This window comes from Macrobrachium nipponense, chromosome 44 (genome assembly GCF_015104395.2).
Source record: "Macrobrachium nipponense isolate FS-2020 chromosome 44, ASM1510439v2, whole genome shotgun sequence".
In the NCBI taxonomy this organism is placed as follows: domain Eukaryota; kingdom Metazoa; phylum Arthropoda; class Malacostraca; order Decapoda; family Palaemonidae; genus Macrobrachium; species Macrobrachium nipponense.
This window is the reverse complement of record NC_087221.1, coordinates 15,726,395-15,746,394: the sequence shown is the minus strand read 5'-3', so window position 1 is coordinate 15,746,394 and position 20,000 is coordinate 15,726,395. Positions and strand designations below refer to the sequence as shown.

At 36.5% G+C, this 20,000-nt stretch overlaps 1 protein-coding gene across 3 annotated transcripts in view; it reads right to left on the bottom strand.

Moving 5' to 3' along the window:
* The window catches only part of LOC135204044 (choline transporter-like protein 1), a 111,470-nt gene that overhangs the window by 54,359 nt on the left and 37,111 nt on the right, over positions 1 to 20,000 (bottom strand). The window contains exon 1 of one of the 3 annotated variants that reach the window (XM_064233995.1): positions 452 to 725. The exons of the other annotated variants lie outside the window; for them this stretch is intronic. The gene's annotated coding sequence lies outside the window, so the exon portion shown is untranslated. Of the gene's footprint in view, positions 1 to 451; positions 726 to 20,000 lie in introns of those variants that run through there. 3 annotated transcript variants of the gene reach the window in all.

Here is a 20,000-nt window from a genome sequence, read left to right as displayed (position 1 = left end):
CAAAATTCAAAACTGTTAGGCAATAATTGAAAATCTGAAATTAATTCACAAGTGCTAAACAACAATAAAACTTGAAAAGAATTCTAAGTAAATGCAAATCAATTCACAAGTGTTAAATTCAATTAAATGTGCAATGATAAAGCAATGAAAATAACTAAGTCAATTAAATTATGAATGCAAATGAAAATATAAAACAAAAAGACACACTTCAATAAGAAAATGAATAAGTGCACAAACAATGGAACAGACACAAACACAAAAAATATCAGCAATGTGTAAAAGTGTAAATCTTTTTCATTCAAAACACTGTAACCAACAGTTTTTACCAAACCTTCGTAACAGACAACAGTTCCTATCAATTATTAGTTAAACACAATTCCTATCCGTTATTAGTTAAACACACTCCCTATCCATTATTAGTTGCAACTAATAAAAATATAACACACTTTACCTTTTTTGGTATACCAACTTCTTTCTTTCTCTTTTGCTGCAGCTTGTATATTACACTTTCACAAAAAAACAGGCGCCGTTACGAAATGTTTGTTCAGATTCCACAAAAGAAATTAAATAAACTAAATAAATTCTAAGAAATATCAAATATAGAATTCTCACAAGTTATGAGTGACCAAATTTACGTTACGTTAATATAATCTCGATGTCGAGTGAGAGAGAGAGAGAGCGAGAGAGAGAGAGGGAGATCTAACTGCCTCGAGGTCTTAAGATCGAATGAAAACTCTTCCTTGCGGAAATTGGGCAAGTAGATGACAAATACGTTCTGGGTACGAAAGCTTCCAGAAAGTTCTGAAATCTGACGCAATCTTACACACATAATGTGCAACATCCACGTGGGACTTGACAAAGATATACACGTACCATACAAGTCTGCTCAACAGATACGTACCCGATTGAAACGGAGGGTAAACGATAATTAAGATTGACATGTTTTTGATGACAACGAGCTCGCTATCAAACGCGCTGACAGAGCAGGGAAGCAAACGGATCTCGCAGACTCTAATCTTAAAGTGCTGACATAAAAGTTAAACATTTGCAGCTTTGAAAAGACAAGGATCTCTCTCTTTACGTTATATATATATTCTTTTACAAGACGTTAATGCGAAATCTGAACACACATTTTAAAACATCCTATTCTAAGCTATCTAGGAATCTGAAAAAATGTTGCACAATCTACATGACATTTCAAAGAGGGGAAAACATGCATTTTGAAAGTAGCAATATATAATATACCTCCCCCCAGAAGATTTTTTATCACGGTGTTGAATCCAACGATTCGCAACGAGATAAATAATCAGCAACTACATTGTTTTTGCCACTAATGTGCTGCACTCTTAAGTTATACTGTTGCAGGCACAAAGACCACCTGGTCAGTCTTTGATTATGGGTTTTCATTTTCTGGATAAATGATAGTGGATTGTGATCGGACAACACTAATATTTCTTCATTCCTAGGTCTATTCACATACACTTCAAATTTTTTCAATGCGGTGATTAAGGCTAAAGTTTCCTTCTCGATTGTCGAATATACTTTCTGATGTTTTTTCAATTTTGTAGACATGAAGCACACAGGATGGTAGATATTATCTTCATCTTCTTGAAGTAGAACAGCTCCAACACCACAGTCTGACGCATCAACTTGTATCACAAATTTCTTGTCGAAGTCTGGAGCTTGAAGTACTGGTCTTGAAGTTAAAATGGCTTTTACCTTCTCAAAGGATTCTTGACACTCTGGAGTCCAAATAAACTTGAGCTTTGGGACTTAGTTAAAGTTCTGTCAAGGGAGCTACTACGGCTGAGAAATTTGGGCAAAAACGACGATAGAAACCAGCCATCCCCAAAAATCTCTGTAGCTGTTTCCTGGTAGTAGGTGGGGTAGCCTTACGGATACCTTCTACATTAGCATTTACTGGAGCAAGAAGCCTTTCCCAACTTCACCCAAGATACTGTACAGTTGCCTTTCCAAACTCACTCTTCTCTAAGTTGACTGTTAATCCTGCTTCTTGTAGTTTCTTGAAAACTTTCTTCAGAATCTTCAGATGTTCTTCCCACGTTGTAGAGTAAATCACGATGTCATCTAGGTATACACCTACTCCTTCTATTGATCCTAGCAGTTGATCCATCACTCGTTGAAATGTTGCGGGTGCATTCATCAGACCAAACGGCAGAACAGTATACTGATATAGTCCAAAAGGAGTAATAAAAGCTGACAGCAACTTCGCATTCTCATCTAAAGGAATTTGATAATATCCTTTCAACAAGTCTATCTTGGAAACAAACTTGGCTTGCCCAATATTATCAAGTAACTGATCTATAAGAGGCAAAGGATAATTATCAGCCACACTGATAGAATTCAGCTTCCTATAATCAGTACACATCCTAAATGAACCATCTGGTTTCTTCACTAACACACATGGAGAACTAAAGTGACTTGAACTGGGTTCTGCTAATCCATGTTTGCAGCAAACTCTCAACTTCCTTCTTCAAAACATCTCGATGATACGGTGATAAAGCGATAGGCTCTTTGCTTGAAAGGTTTTCCATCTTCTTGAATCTTGATTTCATGCTTGGTCAGATCAGTACGTCTAGGCACATCTGAAAAAATTTCTGGAAAACTTCTAATTACGTCACTTAAGTCTTCACCTTGTTCAACACTCAGATGTTTCAGTTTATCCTCCAAATTTTCCAAAATTGAAGAATTATTCATCTTGCTTGCAGCTCCCAATTCGTAGCCATCATTGTCTTCTGTAGATAAAGTTGTCTGGGTTACTGTACAACAGTTTCAGTTTTAGTTTCTGAGAAATAAGGTTTCAAGAGGTTCACATGTATCTTCCTTTGTTTTCTTCTTCTTTCTGGTGTTTCAATCACATAAGTTCTATCACTTAACTTCTGAATTATCTTGTAAGGACCTTGAAATTTATTAGTGAGGGGAAATCTCTTGACAGGTAAGAACACTAACACTTGTTGACCAACACTAAAACTTCTTAGCTTAGCCTTAGCATCAAATCTCCTTTTCATTTTCTCTTGACTCATTTTCAAGTTTTCTAAAGAGAATTTTCTAATCTCTTTCAACCTCTTCCTTAAGTTCTTTACATACTCTCCTTGGCTTTCCTCTTGATTTTCTTCCCAATTTCTGCAAGAATCTTCAACGGTCCTCTCACTTCTCTTCCAAAAATCATCTCATTAGGTGAACATCCCATACTTTCTTGATAAGCACTCCTAACTTCAAACAACATTAATGGTAAACCAACATCCCATTCTCTTCCTGACTCAGAACAATACTTTGTCAGCATACTTTTCAATGTCTGATGGAACCTTTCCAAGGCACCTTGAGTTTCTGGATGATAAGCGGTTGATAACTGTTGTTTCACCCCTAATAAGTTCATCACATCCTGGAACAACTTGGAAGTAAAGTTCGTTCCTCTATCACTTTGTACAATTTCTGGTATTCCAAACTTTGAGAAAAACTCCACAAGTTTTTCAGCAACTATCTTGGCAGATATGTTCTAACAGGGATTGCTTCTCGGATACCTTGTCACAGGACACATTAATGTCAACAAATACTCATTTCCTTTCTTTGTCTTTGGCAATGGTCCAACCATATCTATAATCACTTTGCTAAAGGGTTCTCCTCTAACTTCCATAGGTTGTAGGGGGGCTTTCTTGATGGTTTCATTCGGTTTTCCAGCTATCTGGCAGGTATGACACTCACGACAAAACCTGCTAACATCTTTGTGAAGTCCAGGCCAGAAAAAATATTTCATGATCTTCTCCACAGTCTTCCTGATTCCCATATGTCCAGACTCATGAGCTACTGCAACCACTTGCTTTCTCAATGGATATGGAATCAAAATTTGATGATATTCGCCCCATACAGCATCTCCTGGTATATCTGTAGGTCTATACTTCCTCATCAGTAAACCTTCCTTCAGATAGTAACAGGTAGGAGTTTGTTGCATCTCTTCTCGATCAACAACTCTGAAGAACAAATCAGTTAACGATACATCTTTCTTCTGCAAGTCCATCAGCTTCTCTCTTGTCACTTGACCAACTTCAAGGGTTGAATTCTCAATATCTGCTAACTCAGCTACTGTAGTTTCACTACTGTCTTCAGCAACACTTTGACTACTCGGAGTCTCTTCAGGAACATCAGGTTCTTCTTCTTCGTCGTCGTCTTCTTCATCATCTTCTTGGGAAATCTCTTCTTGGTCAGCACTATGGGAAACTTCACTTCCCTGGAACAATTCTTTAAGCACAAAGATCCTTCACTTGATCCTTCTTGGGTGTGTAAATCCTCAGTTTCTTCACTTACAGTCGTAGTCATCTTCATACTTCTGGTAGTTACACAACTAGGAAACAGGTGGGGGTTATTCTTCTCCAACTCTACTGTAGGACTAATCCTCAATGGTTTGTCTGTCACTACAGGACAAGGAATAAATGGCACACCACCAACTTCATTCCCCAACAGAACATGTATACCTTCCACAGCTAGTGAGTCCTTTACAGCAAAATCAACATTCCCTGTCACCAATTCACATGACAGGTGTAAGCGGCATATAGGAGTTACTTCCTCTCCTCCTATACCCTTCAAAATAACTGAATCTCCTGTGAGACTCTTCTCCAACTGAGGGTGAGAACCACGTACTACCACACTATGGTTACTCCCTGTATCACGTAATATCTTGACTGGTACCTGCATACTTCCTTCTTGAGTTGACAGCATACCCTCATAGATATATGGCTTAAAAGCCTCCACACTGCTTAGCCACTCACTTCTTGAGGTAACATTTCCACTGGTTGCTAAACATTCAGCTTGTTTAGTTTCATTCTTGTCTGGAGTTTGATTCTTTCCCACACTGCTCTTCGTAGTTTGTTTCACAACTTGACTAACTGGCTTTTGACTGCTGTTGATTCCGGTAACACTCTTGACTGTAGTGTCCTACTCTTCCACACTTGAAACAGACAACATTAGGTTTCTGTAACTGTCTTGAAAAACTGGATGAGGATTTCACATTAGTTTGCTGAGCTGTATTACCTTGTGTACTCTTAGTAGTATCACTTGAAGGTTTCCCATTAAATTTGTTCCTGTTATTTGGATAATACTTAAAACCTGGGCGTTGTTGACTCTGGTACTTGACATTGTAATTACGTTTACTGCTGATTATATTGTAATCTTCACTAAGGGTAGCAGCTTTGTCAAGTTTCTTCACTTCTCTCTCTCTTAAATAGGCTCTTATATGTTCAGGAATTCCTTAAGATACTGTTCAAGAACAAGTAACTCTTCTAACTCATCAAAAGTTTTAACTTTAGCAGCTTCTACCCAACGTTTGAAACACCTTCTCACCTTGTAAGCATAATCTAAAAATGTTCCTTTCTCATCTTTTCTTAAATTTCTGAATCTCTCTTTGTAGTATTCTGGGGTCATCTGGTAAACTTGTAGCACACTGTGTTTAAGTACCTTGTAGTCTTTACACTGATCAGCTGTTAAGGCTAGATAAGCACTTCTCCCTTTACCAATCAAGACACTTTGTAGCAAAACTGACCATTTATCCTCTGGCCATCCCATACCTGAAGCCACTTTCTCAAAGTGATCAAAAAACTCATCTGGAGCTTCTTCAGTAAACTTAGGGATTAATTTCTGTACTCTCACTACATCAAATACAGGGTCTTGATTACCTTGGTTAGGGTTAGACTGTGTTACAGGTAATGTGGATCTAGCTCTTATTAATTCCATTTCCCTTTCATGTCTTGCGATTTCTCTTTCCTCTTTTATCCTTTCTCTTTCCTCTTCTGCTGCTTTTTCTTCTTCTTCTCTCTTTCTCTTTCTTGTTTTTCCCTGTCTATTCTTTCTCTTTCAGCTTGCATTCTCTCTCTTTCAGCTTGCATTTTAGCTTAATCAAATTCTCTTCTGCTTCAATGCGTCTAAGCTCTAACTCTGCATCACTTTTCTCTTTCTTTTCTGCTTGCTTATTTATGAGATCAGCACGTGCTACATTCAACAACTCTTGAGCCAATTCTAACTCATCTTCATCAGTTATTCTACCAGAGTTTATCAATGATTCCATAGCAATACATCTTATTTGTGCCTTTACCATACTAGTAGACACATAACCACCACATGCCTCTGCTAAAGCGCTCCACTGTGCTCTAGACAGAGTGGTTTCAAACAAAACTTGGACGGAAGGAGCTGCTAAAAATTCCTGAACATTGAACTGAGCCATTTTCCTCTAAGTTATCAACTTACAATTCAATACAATAAATGCAAAACAAAACTATATGGTCACTCTCCTAACAAAATATATCCCTAATACCACCAGTATATTCTAGAGTGATAATGAAATCTGCTTTCCCGGGTCTCTGGGCACCATTAAATAATAGGTACTAAGTGCCAAGTATCTGGTTACCATTTATCAATTATTACCTCACAAAAGCCAGACACCTGAACCCTCATAACACGTTTAAACGACTGAATACACTAAAGGCAACAGTGATCCCTTAACACTTACCAGTATTGCAGAAAATCAGACTAAGTTTCATCAAAACAGGTGTGAGGTAATCTTGTAAGTAATTAAATTAATCAAAGGGCATCACTCCTTCAACGACTTTAAAACTCTAAGTATTTCCCTGATTTCAGAATCTAAGTACTTCCATGGTTCTAAGTCACTTCAAGAAAATTGAAGGAAAGCAAATCAATTACCACTCTATGTTTCTACCTAACATAAATATAATCATAATTATATATACTTATAACTGTTGTAAGATAAAGAAACACGTATTAAAAATTTTAAATAAACAAACAAAAAAATTTATTATTAAATTCAAAATTTATAAGTGAAATTCACAATATCAGGGAAAATTACTGTTACTTGAAAACAAAGTAAAGTTTAATTAATTCTTGAATCAAATTAAGTAAAAATTAATCAAAATTAATTTATCACAAAATTCAAGAAAATTAACTCAATCAAAATTCAAAACTGTTAGGCAATAATTGAAAATCTGAAATTAATTCACAAGTGCTAAACAACAATAAAACTTGAAAAGAATTCTAAGTAAATGCAAATCAATTCACAAGTGTTAAATTTAATTAAATGTGCAATGATAAAGCAATGAAAATAACTAAGTCAATTAAATTATGAATGCAAATGAAAATATAAAACAAAAAGACACACTTCAATAAGAAAATGAATAAGTGCACAAACAATGGAACAGACACAAACACAAAAAATATCAGCAATGTGTAAAAGTGTAAATCTTTTTCATTCAAAACACTGTAACCAACAGTTTTTACCAAACCTTCGTAACAGGACAACAGTTCCTATCAATTATTAGTTAAACACAATTCCTATCCGTTATTAGTTAAACACACTCCCTATCCATTATTAGTTGCAACTAATAAAAATATAACACACTTTACCTTTTTTGGTATACCAACTTCTTTCTTTCTCTTTTGCTGCAGCTTGTATATTACACTTTCACAAAAAAAACAGGCGCCGTTACGAAATGTTTGTTCAGATTCCACAAAAGAAATTAAATAAACTAAATAAATTCTAAGAAATATCAAATATAGAATTCTCACAAGTTATGAGTGACCAAATTTACGTTACGTTAATATAATCTCGATGTCGAGTGAGAGAGAGAGAGAGGGAGATCTAACTGCCTCGAGGTCTTAAGATCGAATGAAAACTCTTCCTTGCGGAAATTGGGCTAGGCAGATGACAAATACGTTCTGGGTACGAAAGCTTCCAGAAAGTTCTGAAATCTGACGCAATCTTACACACATAATGTGCAACATCCACGTGGGACTTGACAAAGATATACACGTACCATACAAGTCTGCTCAACAGATACGTACCCGATTGAAACGGAGGGTAAACGATAATTAAGATTGACATGTTTTTGATGACAACGAGCTCGCTATCAAACGCGCTGACAGAGCAGGGAAGCAAACGGATCTCGCAGACTCTAATCTTAAAGTGCTGACATAAAAGTTAAACATTTGCAGCTTTGAAAAGACAAGGATCTCTCTCTTTACGTTATATATATATTCTTTTACAAGACGTTAATGCGAAATCTTGAACACACATTTTTAAAAATCATCCTATTCTAAGCTATCTAGGAATCTGAAAAAAAATGTTGCACAATCTACATGACATTTCAAAGAGGGGGGGGAAAACATGCATTTTGAAAGTAGCAATATGTAATAATATATATATATATATACATATATATATATAAATGTGTATATATATAATATATATATATATATATATATATATATATATATACGTAAACATATACATACATACATATATATGATACTATATATAATATATATGTTTGTGTCAGTGCATGTATAAAACTTTAATATCAATATCAGTAACCAAGTTGACCTCTCAGGTTAACTTCTATTTCCTCATTCTGGCTGCACTTTCCCCTGAAAACCAAATCTGAAGGATGAACAAGAGAGAGAGAGAGAGAGAGAACGTATTGTTCAGTAGTGTATCTGTATGGCCTACTTGGTGGGCCCTTTTAATATTGACAGAGACGAATGACGGACTTACCAGCTTTCGTAATATAGACTTCTACTGTGATTCATTGGAGGAAGAGAAATCATTATGCAACTCACGTCCGGGGAACGCTTGGACGCATAATACAAGCACACACATATAGTGTATATTATATATATATTATATATATATATATATATATATATATATATATATATATATATTTACACACATGTATATATGCATACATACATATACATACATACATACATATACAAACACAAACACACAATCAGGAGCAAACACAATAAAACGGTACATTATAATTCGATGGTCAAACAAAAAATAAAACGGGAAGAGAGAGAGAGAGAGAGAGAGAGAGAGAGAGAGAGAGAGAGAGTTTATTCTCCTGAGAGTCTAGTGTTTTGCGTGGGACCATTTTCGCTAAACGCAAAGTTCCAGGCTTCAACTTCCGTTTTCTATGAGAAGGTACCCTTCGGGTGGATAACATGCCTACCGCAGGAAATGCCGTGGCTGCTCTGACGTGCTTCCTCTCCTTGGTTTTTCCCAAACAGCTATAAAGTGTGACGTTGAATAAACGTTTTAACCAGTATTAACCAGAATCCGCTGTTTTCTTCACAGGATTTTAACCAGAATCCGCTGTTTACTTCACAGGATTCGGCACATATAAAAAGTGTATCAAATGGAAGACCCCCTCTCTAGGTATGAGTAACACTATAGTAACTGGAAAGGTTTACTTTTTACTGAGCATTTATACTTTGATTACAAATCTTGTCGATCTGATATAATGATTAGCGTGGACAACATGCAATCAGATTTAGATCATGTTTCAAAACGGATTACAATTTACAAATCATGTTAGTCATTATATTCTGCACTGATATGTAGATCGCTTCAAGACTCGAACATTTCTTCATCCGTTTTGAAACTTGATCTGCCACCTCGGTGGCTGCGAGTTCGATTTTCGGGCATTCCAATGAGGGGTTAGAGATGTTTATTTCTGGATAGAAGTTCACTCTCGACGTGCTTCTGAAGTCACGTAAAGCAGTTGTTCCCGTTGCTGAATAACCACTGGTTCCATGCAACGTAAAAATACCATACAAACAAACAAGAAACTTGATCCAACTCTGTATAACCAAGGTTAAGCTGTTTTTATTGTTTTATATAATTTTCAAAGCAACTGTTGTTCGTTCGATCTGCAAATGAATAAGTTCTTAGCCACGTTCGTTCATGTCTGAAAGCTCAAATGGACGATATAGTTATAAAACCGCGGTTCGAGGTAGCCAGACAAACTTTTAAGCCTACGCACGCTACTGCGACTAAATGCATGATTTAGGTCAAGCAATGTAGTAGCATCTGAAATGCCCAGTTAGGTATGACAGGAAGTAAAGCACAGCTATATTAATTATTTTCCATCTTTTTTTAGAAAAGCTGGATTGTTACGTCTTATCCCAGTTACCCTAATTTCCGGCTCTCTTTCCGGGGGACGAGGCGAGTGTCCGGTGAACATATGAGACTGTACGTCTGTGCGAATAGTTTAAGTACCTTTCATGGAGATGATCTTCATTTTCCATGAGAGCTCAGTCATTTCAAGAATGCATGATAGTTGCATTTTAAACATGTTCATCGGTAGAAAACTTCTGACAGAAAGTCTTTTTCCTGGGTAAGGCGTTAGTCTGCAAACCTGTCTCATCAATAAGCAGTCATCTTTTTTAAAAATGCATAAAGATATATCCTCCTTTGCACACACACATATATACTCGTATATATATTTATATGAAATATATATACTTGCATATATAATATACTATATATATATATATATATATATATATATATATGAATAATTATCACATCAAACCGTGATCCATTTATATATCAATTCAAGCTACAAATGTCCTTTAATATCTAAATTCACTTTACCTCCCAAATGATATATTTTCATATATGTACCGAAGGGGAATTTTTTAATTGATAATAATTTCGTCCCCCCATGGGATCGAACCACCGTCCAAGTGGACGGGGACGAAATCAGGACAGTCAGTTGGCTGATTGGATAGCGTCACTGACTGTCCTGATTTCGTCCCCGTCCACTTGGACGGTGGTTCGATCCCATGGGGGGACGAAATTATTATCAATTAAAAAATTCCCCTTCGGTACATATATGAAAATATATCATTTGGAGGTAAAGTGAATTTAGATATTAAAGGACATTTGTAGCTTGAATTGATATATATATATATATATATATATATATATATATATTATATTATATATACTATATGTGTGTGTGTGTGTGTGTGTAAATAAACACCATGTCATGTTAGTACCTGAAAAGAATTTTGTTATGAGTAGTCAGCTGACAGCCCACACGATCCACTGACCACCCCCACCCTACAACAACCTCCTCACCCCACCTGGTTATCGTGCACAGGGAGCGGATGGCGAAAGAGGAATATTAAGTTATAGATTAATTATAGTCAGAGTATCATAGCAAATGTTATATATTAAATTACTAAATTAAAAAATCAAAAATAAATAATATGCAATTAAATTATTAAATATAGATAATATACATACTATATATTATTAGTTATTACTATTATTATAATATTAATAACAAAATATAGTAAATGTTTGTCCAAGACCAACATCGTAGCAAATACTTTCTCAATTTGATCCGGTCTAGTTGCATAAAAATACATTTCACTGACAGCGATAATCAACAAAGAAAGAAACAAATAAATAATTAAGTAATATATATATAGATATATATATATATATGGTAAATAAGTGACTGCTCAATTTATAAGGGTGAAAATAATATATTTTGATATTAATGCTAAAACTTCTCTGTATTGAAGTTAAACTAGACTCTCGTAGCCTTTCACTCATGAAAAACGAACAAGATTTATTTATTTATTTACTTTTTGATTTTCGCTGTCAATAAAATGCATGTTTATGCAACTAGACCGGATCAAATTGAGAAAGTACCAGTCGTAATAAAGGCTTGCAAATTTTATTATACTGTATATTATAATATATATATATATATATATATATATATATATATATATATATCGAGCTACAAATGTCCTTTAATATCTAATTCGCTCTACCTCGGAATTAATATATTTTTCATATATGTTTAACCGAAGGGGAATTTTCTAGGCGATAATAGAATTGCCGACCGATAATAGAATTGCCTGGAAAATTCCCCTTCGGTTAAACATATAAGAAAATATATCAATTAAGAGGTAGAGCAAATTGAAATATTAAAGGACATTTGTAGCTCGATATATGTATATGAATCACGGTAAGTGGTATATGACTTATTTATATATATATATATATATATATTAGTATATATATATATCATATATAGTATAGTAAATTTTATATATAGTATATATACACATATGTGTGTGCGAGCGTATATGTATGTGTTTATATGTATATGTATGCGCTTCCTTCATCTATATGAAACTGCCGACCTAGTTACAGCGGCAGATCGTAGCGCAACTAACCACCTCTCGGTTACGCGGCTGCAATTTTGAGCAGAGCTGCAGAAAGGAAACCATTTCTTCACCCAGTCTCTTACGACAAGATCCGTCCCAACGAGTGAGCGTGATTCTACAAGTGGGGCTGACTTACTGCTGACTTACTGCCTACTTGCACGCTGCGACGCCTTCTGAATTTGGTCGAGCGTGGATGATGGAACCCACTGGAGGATAATCTACTTCCTCTCAGAATCCCTGGTTGAAGAAGAATGATGACGTCCTTTTGGAGGTCTGGTTACAGGAGCGTTGTGTTGTCTGTCTAAGAGTCTGGTTACAGGAATGGAATGGAATGGAATATAGTGTTTAGGCCAAAGGCCATGCACTGGGAAGGAAATTGACAGTGAAAAGCTTTGGAAGGTGTAACGGGAGGAAAACCTCGCAGTTGCACCATGAATCAATGGCTAGGAGAATGTGGACAGTAAGATGAAGAAAGAGAAAATAAACGGAGGTGCAATGAAAGGAATGAAAGCAGTCGCAGCTAGGGGCCGAAGAGACGCTGCAAAGACCTTTAAGTAATGCCTACACTGCACCGCATGAGAAGCACTGTTTCTCTAAGGGTCTAGTTGAAGTAGCATTACGCTATCTCTCAGAGTCTAGTTAAAAACAATATTAAGTCTTCCCTTGAAGGATGTGATTAAATGAGCATTATTCTCTCAGTCTAATGGTCTGGCTTATGTGGCTACTATAGGTTACCTCTATAATTCTGATTAAAGAACTGCGTTTTCTCTCAGACTGGCCAGAGTAGCATTTTGGTGTCTCTCTATGACTATGATGTCTCTTCAAGTGTCAGGTTAAAGGAGCATTAAGCTGTCTCTGTAAGTCTGGTTAAAAAAAGAATGCTGTTGTCTACGAGTAATACTAAATTAGTCTAAGACAGTTCAACTTCATTTCACTATACATCATTATTGGTATACTTTACTACGTTGACTCGTTTTCCATGAAGAAAAGATACTGTGAAGGTCAAGAAAGAAGAGCTATAAAGACCCTGTAAAAATACTGGAGGGTAATATAAACAAAGGTCAATATACTATTTAAACAGGAGGATTCAGATAGAATTTCATAATGAACTTATTCATTGCATTTTGGCATTCTCCACTATTCTGCTTTGTCGATATCAAACGGCTCCGCAGAATCAGGAACGAGGTATTCTTATATTTTTTGCTTGATTAAGCTGGCTGGCACTGTTTAGCAAAAGACCTAGCATTCTGAACGTCCGTATGTACGTATGTATGTTTGCATGTATGCATGTATCAGTAGGTCCTGGTATGTATCAAAGATCCAACAGCAGATATTTGCTCAACGTGGTTTATTTTCCTCATACTGATATGTAAAGATATCTTGCAGGTATTTACCAACACAAAAATATATAACTTCGCTATTTGTTGTTATAGTATATCTTACATCATCTCTTGGGAAGACTGAAAATGTATCGAGATTTGCCTGAATCGCAACTGACGGCGATGTCGACATTTCACGAAGTTTGTCTAGAATGGAATCGAAAGAATCCGTAAGGATTACCCATCATCTGCGGTTGAATGGAACTTTATCACATTCTCCATCACATTTTTGTTATTCTAAAGTGAAAGTTTTAGTTATCGGATCTTTAATAGATAGTAACTCTCTGGGGTTTTAACCCAGTATGTATCCACCTTTGCGGCGTGTTTAGTACAAGCCCGGTGGGGATGACCGTAAAAATATAAACAAAAGACTGTAAATATGATGAAGATGATGACCCCCAAAGAAATATTAGTCCTAAATTAACGACCCCGAAAACCCTTGGTGTCATTACCTAGGAAAGATCCAAACAATGAAACTGATGTTATTATTCTATAGAATTTTCTGCGGGAGATTCAGAAACTCTCATACAAAACCTAACAAAAACCTAACACTGGCTGGAAGTAATTACTGCTGCTTGATTTCTAGGTGATTTTAATTTTTTTCTTACTGACAATTATTCTGATGTGTTTTTTTTTTCCAGAGGCATTTTGGACAGGCAGTCGAACATTCTAATGGCCTTATCCAGCCCAGTCCCCCACCCCACCCTCTTTCTCTCCTCCGGGAAAAAGCATGCTGAATTGAGTTGAACATAGAATTTAGGCCAAAGGCCAAGCACTGGGACCTATGAGGTCATTCGGCGTTGAAATGGAAATTGACAGTAAAAGGTCTGAAAGATGTAACAGGAGGAAAACCTCAAGCGTTAGGAGAGTGGAAAATAAGATGAAGAAAGAGAATATGAAAGGAGGTACAGTAAAAGGAACGAAAGTGGTTGCAGCTAGGGCCCGAAGGTACGATGCAAAGAGCCTTAAGTAATGCCTACAGTGCACCGCATGAGGTCCACTGACGGCACTACCCCTCTACGAGATAAAAAAAAGCATGCTAAAGAAGGAAATTGTGGTAAAACATATGTAATCTACCATCTCTTTTTGCTGTTACATCGTATTATTCCATTCACTTTCGTTACCTAGGTTTCTAATTCCGTCGTTCCAAGTTACCGTTGCAGTTCACGTCAGTCAAGCCAGGTCAAAATCCTCTATGATAATTAACAAGTCTGGGCAACATACAAAAAATTCAGAGCCATACTGAACTGTCTCATTCAGTTGTGCCACATCAAAATCCAGAGATCACTTAATCACTAGACCAGTGTTTCTTAACCTGGGGCGCCCCCACCCCCCCAGATGGGAGCGTCAGCAATTTCCAGGGGAGGCGTGAGCCCTAGGTAACAAGAGTGAGGAACTAATATTCAGAAGTTTATGAAAAAATGCAAAAGTATCGCCTTATAAGGTTACTTTCCTAGAGTCTATACTACTCTAGTTAGGCTCGTTGGGCTGACCATGTTCTGTCATTATTGACCTCCCTCCCGCTTCTCTTTCTCTTTTTTTTCCCCCCCTTTAAATCTGGGAATGATTTACTCATATCGATTCTAATTACGAAAGCATCCAGATCGAGGGTGATTTGTAAGGTCAGAATCGATATGAACTTATAGCGTCTCTGTTGGCTGATTGGATAGCGTCACTGACTGTCCTGATTTCGTCCCCGTCCACCTGGACGGTGGTTCGATCCCATGGGGGGACGAAATTGTTATCAACTTAAAAATTCCCCTTCGGTACATATATGAAAATATATCATTTGGACGGTAAAGTGAATTTAGATATTAAAGGACATTTGTAGCTTGAATTGATATATAAATGGATCACGGTTTGATGTGATAATTATTCATAACAAAAGGCTACGTTCTGTCAAACGCTCGAATTGGCCAACATGGTAGACGGGGTTTCATATCGATTCTAATTACGAAAGCATCCAGATCGAGGGTGATTTGTAAGGTCAGAATCGATATTGAACTTATAGCGTCTCTGTTGGCTGATTGGATAGCGTCACTGACTGTCCTGATTTCGTCCCCGTCCACCTGGACGGTGGTTCGATCCCATGGGGGGACGAAATTGTTATCAACTTAAAAATTCCCCTTCGGTACATATATGAAAATATATCATTTGGGAGGTAAAGTGAATTTAGATATTAAAGGACATTTGTAGCTTGAATTGATATATAAATGGATCACGGTTTGATGTGATAATTATTCATAACAAAAGGCTACGTTCTGTCAAACGCTCGAATTGGCCAACATGGTAGACGGGGTTTCATATCGATTCTAATTACGAAAGCATCCAGATCGAGGGTGATTTGTAAGGTCAGAATCGATATGAACTTATAGCGTCTCTGTTGGCTGATTGGATAGCGTCACTGACTGTCCTGATTTCGTCCCCGTCCACCTGGACGGTGGTTCGATCCATCCCCAGGGGTGGGGGACGAAATTGTTATCACTTAAAATTTTCAAACCCTTCCCCTTCGTACATATATGAAAATATATCATTTGGTAGGTAAAGTGAATTTAGATATTAAACGGACATTTGTAGCTTGAATTGATATATAATGGATCACGGTTTGATGTGATAATTATTCATAACAAAGGGCTACGTTCTGTCAAACGCTCGAATTGGCCAACATGGTAGACGGGGTTTGGGCATATCGATTCTAATTACGAAAGCATCCAGATCGAGGGTGATTTGTAAGGTCAGAATCGATATGAACTTATAGCGTCTCTGTTGGCTGATTGGATAGCGTCACTGACTGTCCTGATTTCGTCCCCGTCCACCTGGACGGTGGTTCGATCCCATGGGGGGACGAAATTGTTATCAACTTAAAAATTCCCCTTCGGTACATATATGAAAATATATCATTTGGGAGGTAAAGTGAATTTAGATATTAAAGGACATTTGTAGCTTGAATTGAGATATAAATGGATCACGGTTTGATGTGATAATTATTCATAACAAAAGGCTAGCGTTCTGTCAAACGCTTGAATTGGCCAACATGGTAGACGGGTTTCATATCGATTCTAATTACGAAAGCATCCAGATCGAGGGTGATTTGTAATGGTCAGAATCGATATGAACCTTATAGCGTCTCTGTTGGCTGATTGGATAGCGTCACTGAACTGTCCTGATTTCGTCCCGTCCACCTGGACAGTGGTTCGAATCCCATGGGGGACGAAATTGTTATCAACTTAAAAATTCCCCTTCGGTACATATATGAAAATATATCATTTGGGAGGTAAAGTGAATTTAGATATTAAAGGACATTTGTAGCTTGAATTGAGATATAATGGATCACGTTTGATGTGATAATTATTCATAACAAAAGGCTACGTTCTGTCAAACGCTCGAATTGGGCCACATGGTAGACGGGGTTTCATATCGATTCTAATTACGCAAAGCATCCAGATCGAGGGTGATTTGTAAGGTCAGAATCGATATGAACTTATAGCGTCTCTGGTTGGCTGATTGGATAGCGTCACTGACTGTCCTGATTTCGTCCCCGTCCACCTGGACGGTGGTTCGATCCCATGGGGGGACGAAATTGTTATCAACTTTAAAAATTCCCCTTCGGTACATATATTGAAAATATATCATTTGGGAGGTAAAGTGAATTTAGATATTAAAGGACATTTGTAGCTTGAATTGATATATATATATAATATATATATATATATAATATATATATATATATATATATATATGTGTGTGTGTGTGTGTGTGTGTGTGTGTGTGTGTAACATAAAGAGGGGAATTTGCTATGAGATATTTAAATACTATAATATGGCATGATATGTATGAGACATCGTTGTATGTCACGTGCTTTGACATTCCTCAGAAATTGGGAATCATCGTTTTTAGCTTCCCATGGAGACAGAGAACATCTCAGCTTAGAAAATGCTGATAGGTCCTTTTGGGTAGTGTGACATTAAAATCCTTACCTATACTCTGTTTTTTTTTCATCTGTTCATCCGCCTGTGGTGTTTTTGTACGGTAACACTGCGTCCAGGGCTTTAGATAGTTACATTCAGCGATTATAATAATATCCTGTTTCGAATATTAACGGTGCAATTCGCATACAATAAATTATTAAAACACTTTTCAGTTGCAAATGTACACCCAGATATCCTTTTATTTACCTAAAACTTACAAATAGCGTAACTATCTAAAGCCCGGGACGCAGTGTTACCATACAAAAACACCACAGGCGGATGGACAGATGAAAAAAAACAGAGTATAGGCAGGTCAACGCTCGTCAGTCGTTATGGGCGTTTGTCAAAGGTACCTTTGAAACTGGATATAAGTGGTTTCTGGGCGTGAACGATGGGTGTGAGCTTGTGTGTACGTGTGAGCCTCTTTCTTACATAATGAATGTAGACTTATCATGAAGGGACTGTTACGGGAAGAGAAGGCAGAGCCGGGATGGCTCTGCCAACGTGTTTCTGTTTAGTGAAGTGAAACTGGCTGAAATGGGTGAGTGTATTTATATCTATTTTAGCCAAAGTGTGGCTGGATTGTATTTGAATATTTATTTTAGAGATAAACTGTTTATGTGATCTTTTGATTATGTTCTTGGGCTTATCAGTTTGTTCTCCTGTCCTTTTAACAGGCGATTCTAGTAGAGGGAACTATTCTGGTAGAGGGAACTATTTTCTGGAGAAGAGTGGGATTATTCATTGGAGAAATGGTGTTGACTAATTACTGTGTTGACTAAACTAATGTTGGTGTTAGATTACCGAGGGTTAACAGAGTTATTTGGACTTTAAGTTAACATTCCATTTAATCATTCTGTTAAGAATCTGAGTTATTCAGTTAATACTTTGCTTTTAAATAAATGCATATTTTTATAATTCACGACTCTGATTTGATGACCAAGATAATGGAGAGAGAGAGAGAGAGAGAGAGAGAGAGAGAGAGAGAGAGAGAGTATTGCCAGTTGTCTGCGCTCTGGCCTATCGCTACCAAAATGAATAACGAGATAATTGTCGTCTCGTTATTATTATATATACATACTATATATATATATATATATATATATATATATATATATATTCAATTGTATTCCACATAGGAAAATGAAAAAAGGTATATCTCAGAAAATGCCCAACAGTTTCGTCCTCCAATGGACCTCTTCTCGGAGCGTTTATTATGAATTACTATATCTTCGTGCTAAGAAGATTACCAGTACTATATATATAGATATATATATCTATATATATATATATATATATATATATATATATATATATTACCATTTACAGGGAATAAGTTAAATCAGGGATTTCATTAAATCACTAGGGAATGTGTGAAATGACCAATTCGCTTAGGGACATTTGAACCCCGAAGGCTAGTGTTAATTACGGTGAAACAGTGGTTCATCTACACTGTTTCGCCATGTTCAGTACTGGTCCCTGGGGAGTCAAATGTATTTTGTCGTGTTTAGTACTAGACCGTGGGGATTAAACGTCCCTAAGTGCATCTGATCCCCCAGGGGCTAGTACTAAACATGGCAAAAGACATTTGACCCCCAAGGGACTAGTACTAAACACGGCAAAACAGTGTAGATAAATCACTATTTTGCCGTGTTAAGTACTAGCCCTCGGCGATCAAATGTTCCTAAGCGAATTGGTTTTATATAATGACCTAGGGATTTCGTGAAATCCCTGTAAAACACACACACATATCTATACAAATATATAAATTATATATATATTATATATATATATATATATATATATATATATTATATATATACGTGTGTGTGTGTATATATATATATTCAAATGTTAAGCCACAAATAACCCATAAATATCAATTTCACTATTCCTCGGGTTTAACTAACAAGCAAATGAAATTATACGTCATGAATTTTACCTGCACTCACCAGGATTTGAACCTATTACTTTTTTGTACGGCATATGAATGACGTAGTAGTGATGCACATAATTTCCTTGGATTCTGAAGTAGTGCGTACTGTTGTCGAAATCAATCCATCTCCATGATGACAGCCAACTTCCAAGTTTGTAAGAAGTGGCTATGTACTACATGCACGATAGTTTATCAATAATTTTTCACATTAAAGGAATGTTCTGGTTAATAACATCTAAATAAGTGCGTATCCCATTTTTATGACCCTGACTGCTCTAAAAATGTTCTGCCTGCTTTTAATAATAATAATAATAATTCTATTGAGCAAAATATATTTCAAGATTCACTGAGGAAAAAGATAAAACTGAAAATAAAATATACTACTGCAAAAAGAATGAGTTGAGAAATATACTAATATTAATATGCAAAAATAGAAATTCTCATACAATAAAAAAAAAAACCTGATCGATGGTGCAAGGCCCCCAAGATAGCGCGTCTAAAGGCTTCAGTACAACACCCTGACAACCTACCAGTCAACGGAACGATATTCATAATTGTGGGTAGTTTATAGAGACAGGCCGCTACGACAAATTCTGAGCACCAGTCAGAATTACGAAGACCATTCTTGAATTGAATATAGAAATTAGCCCAAAAGCCAAG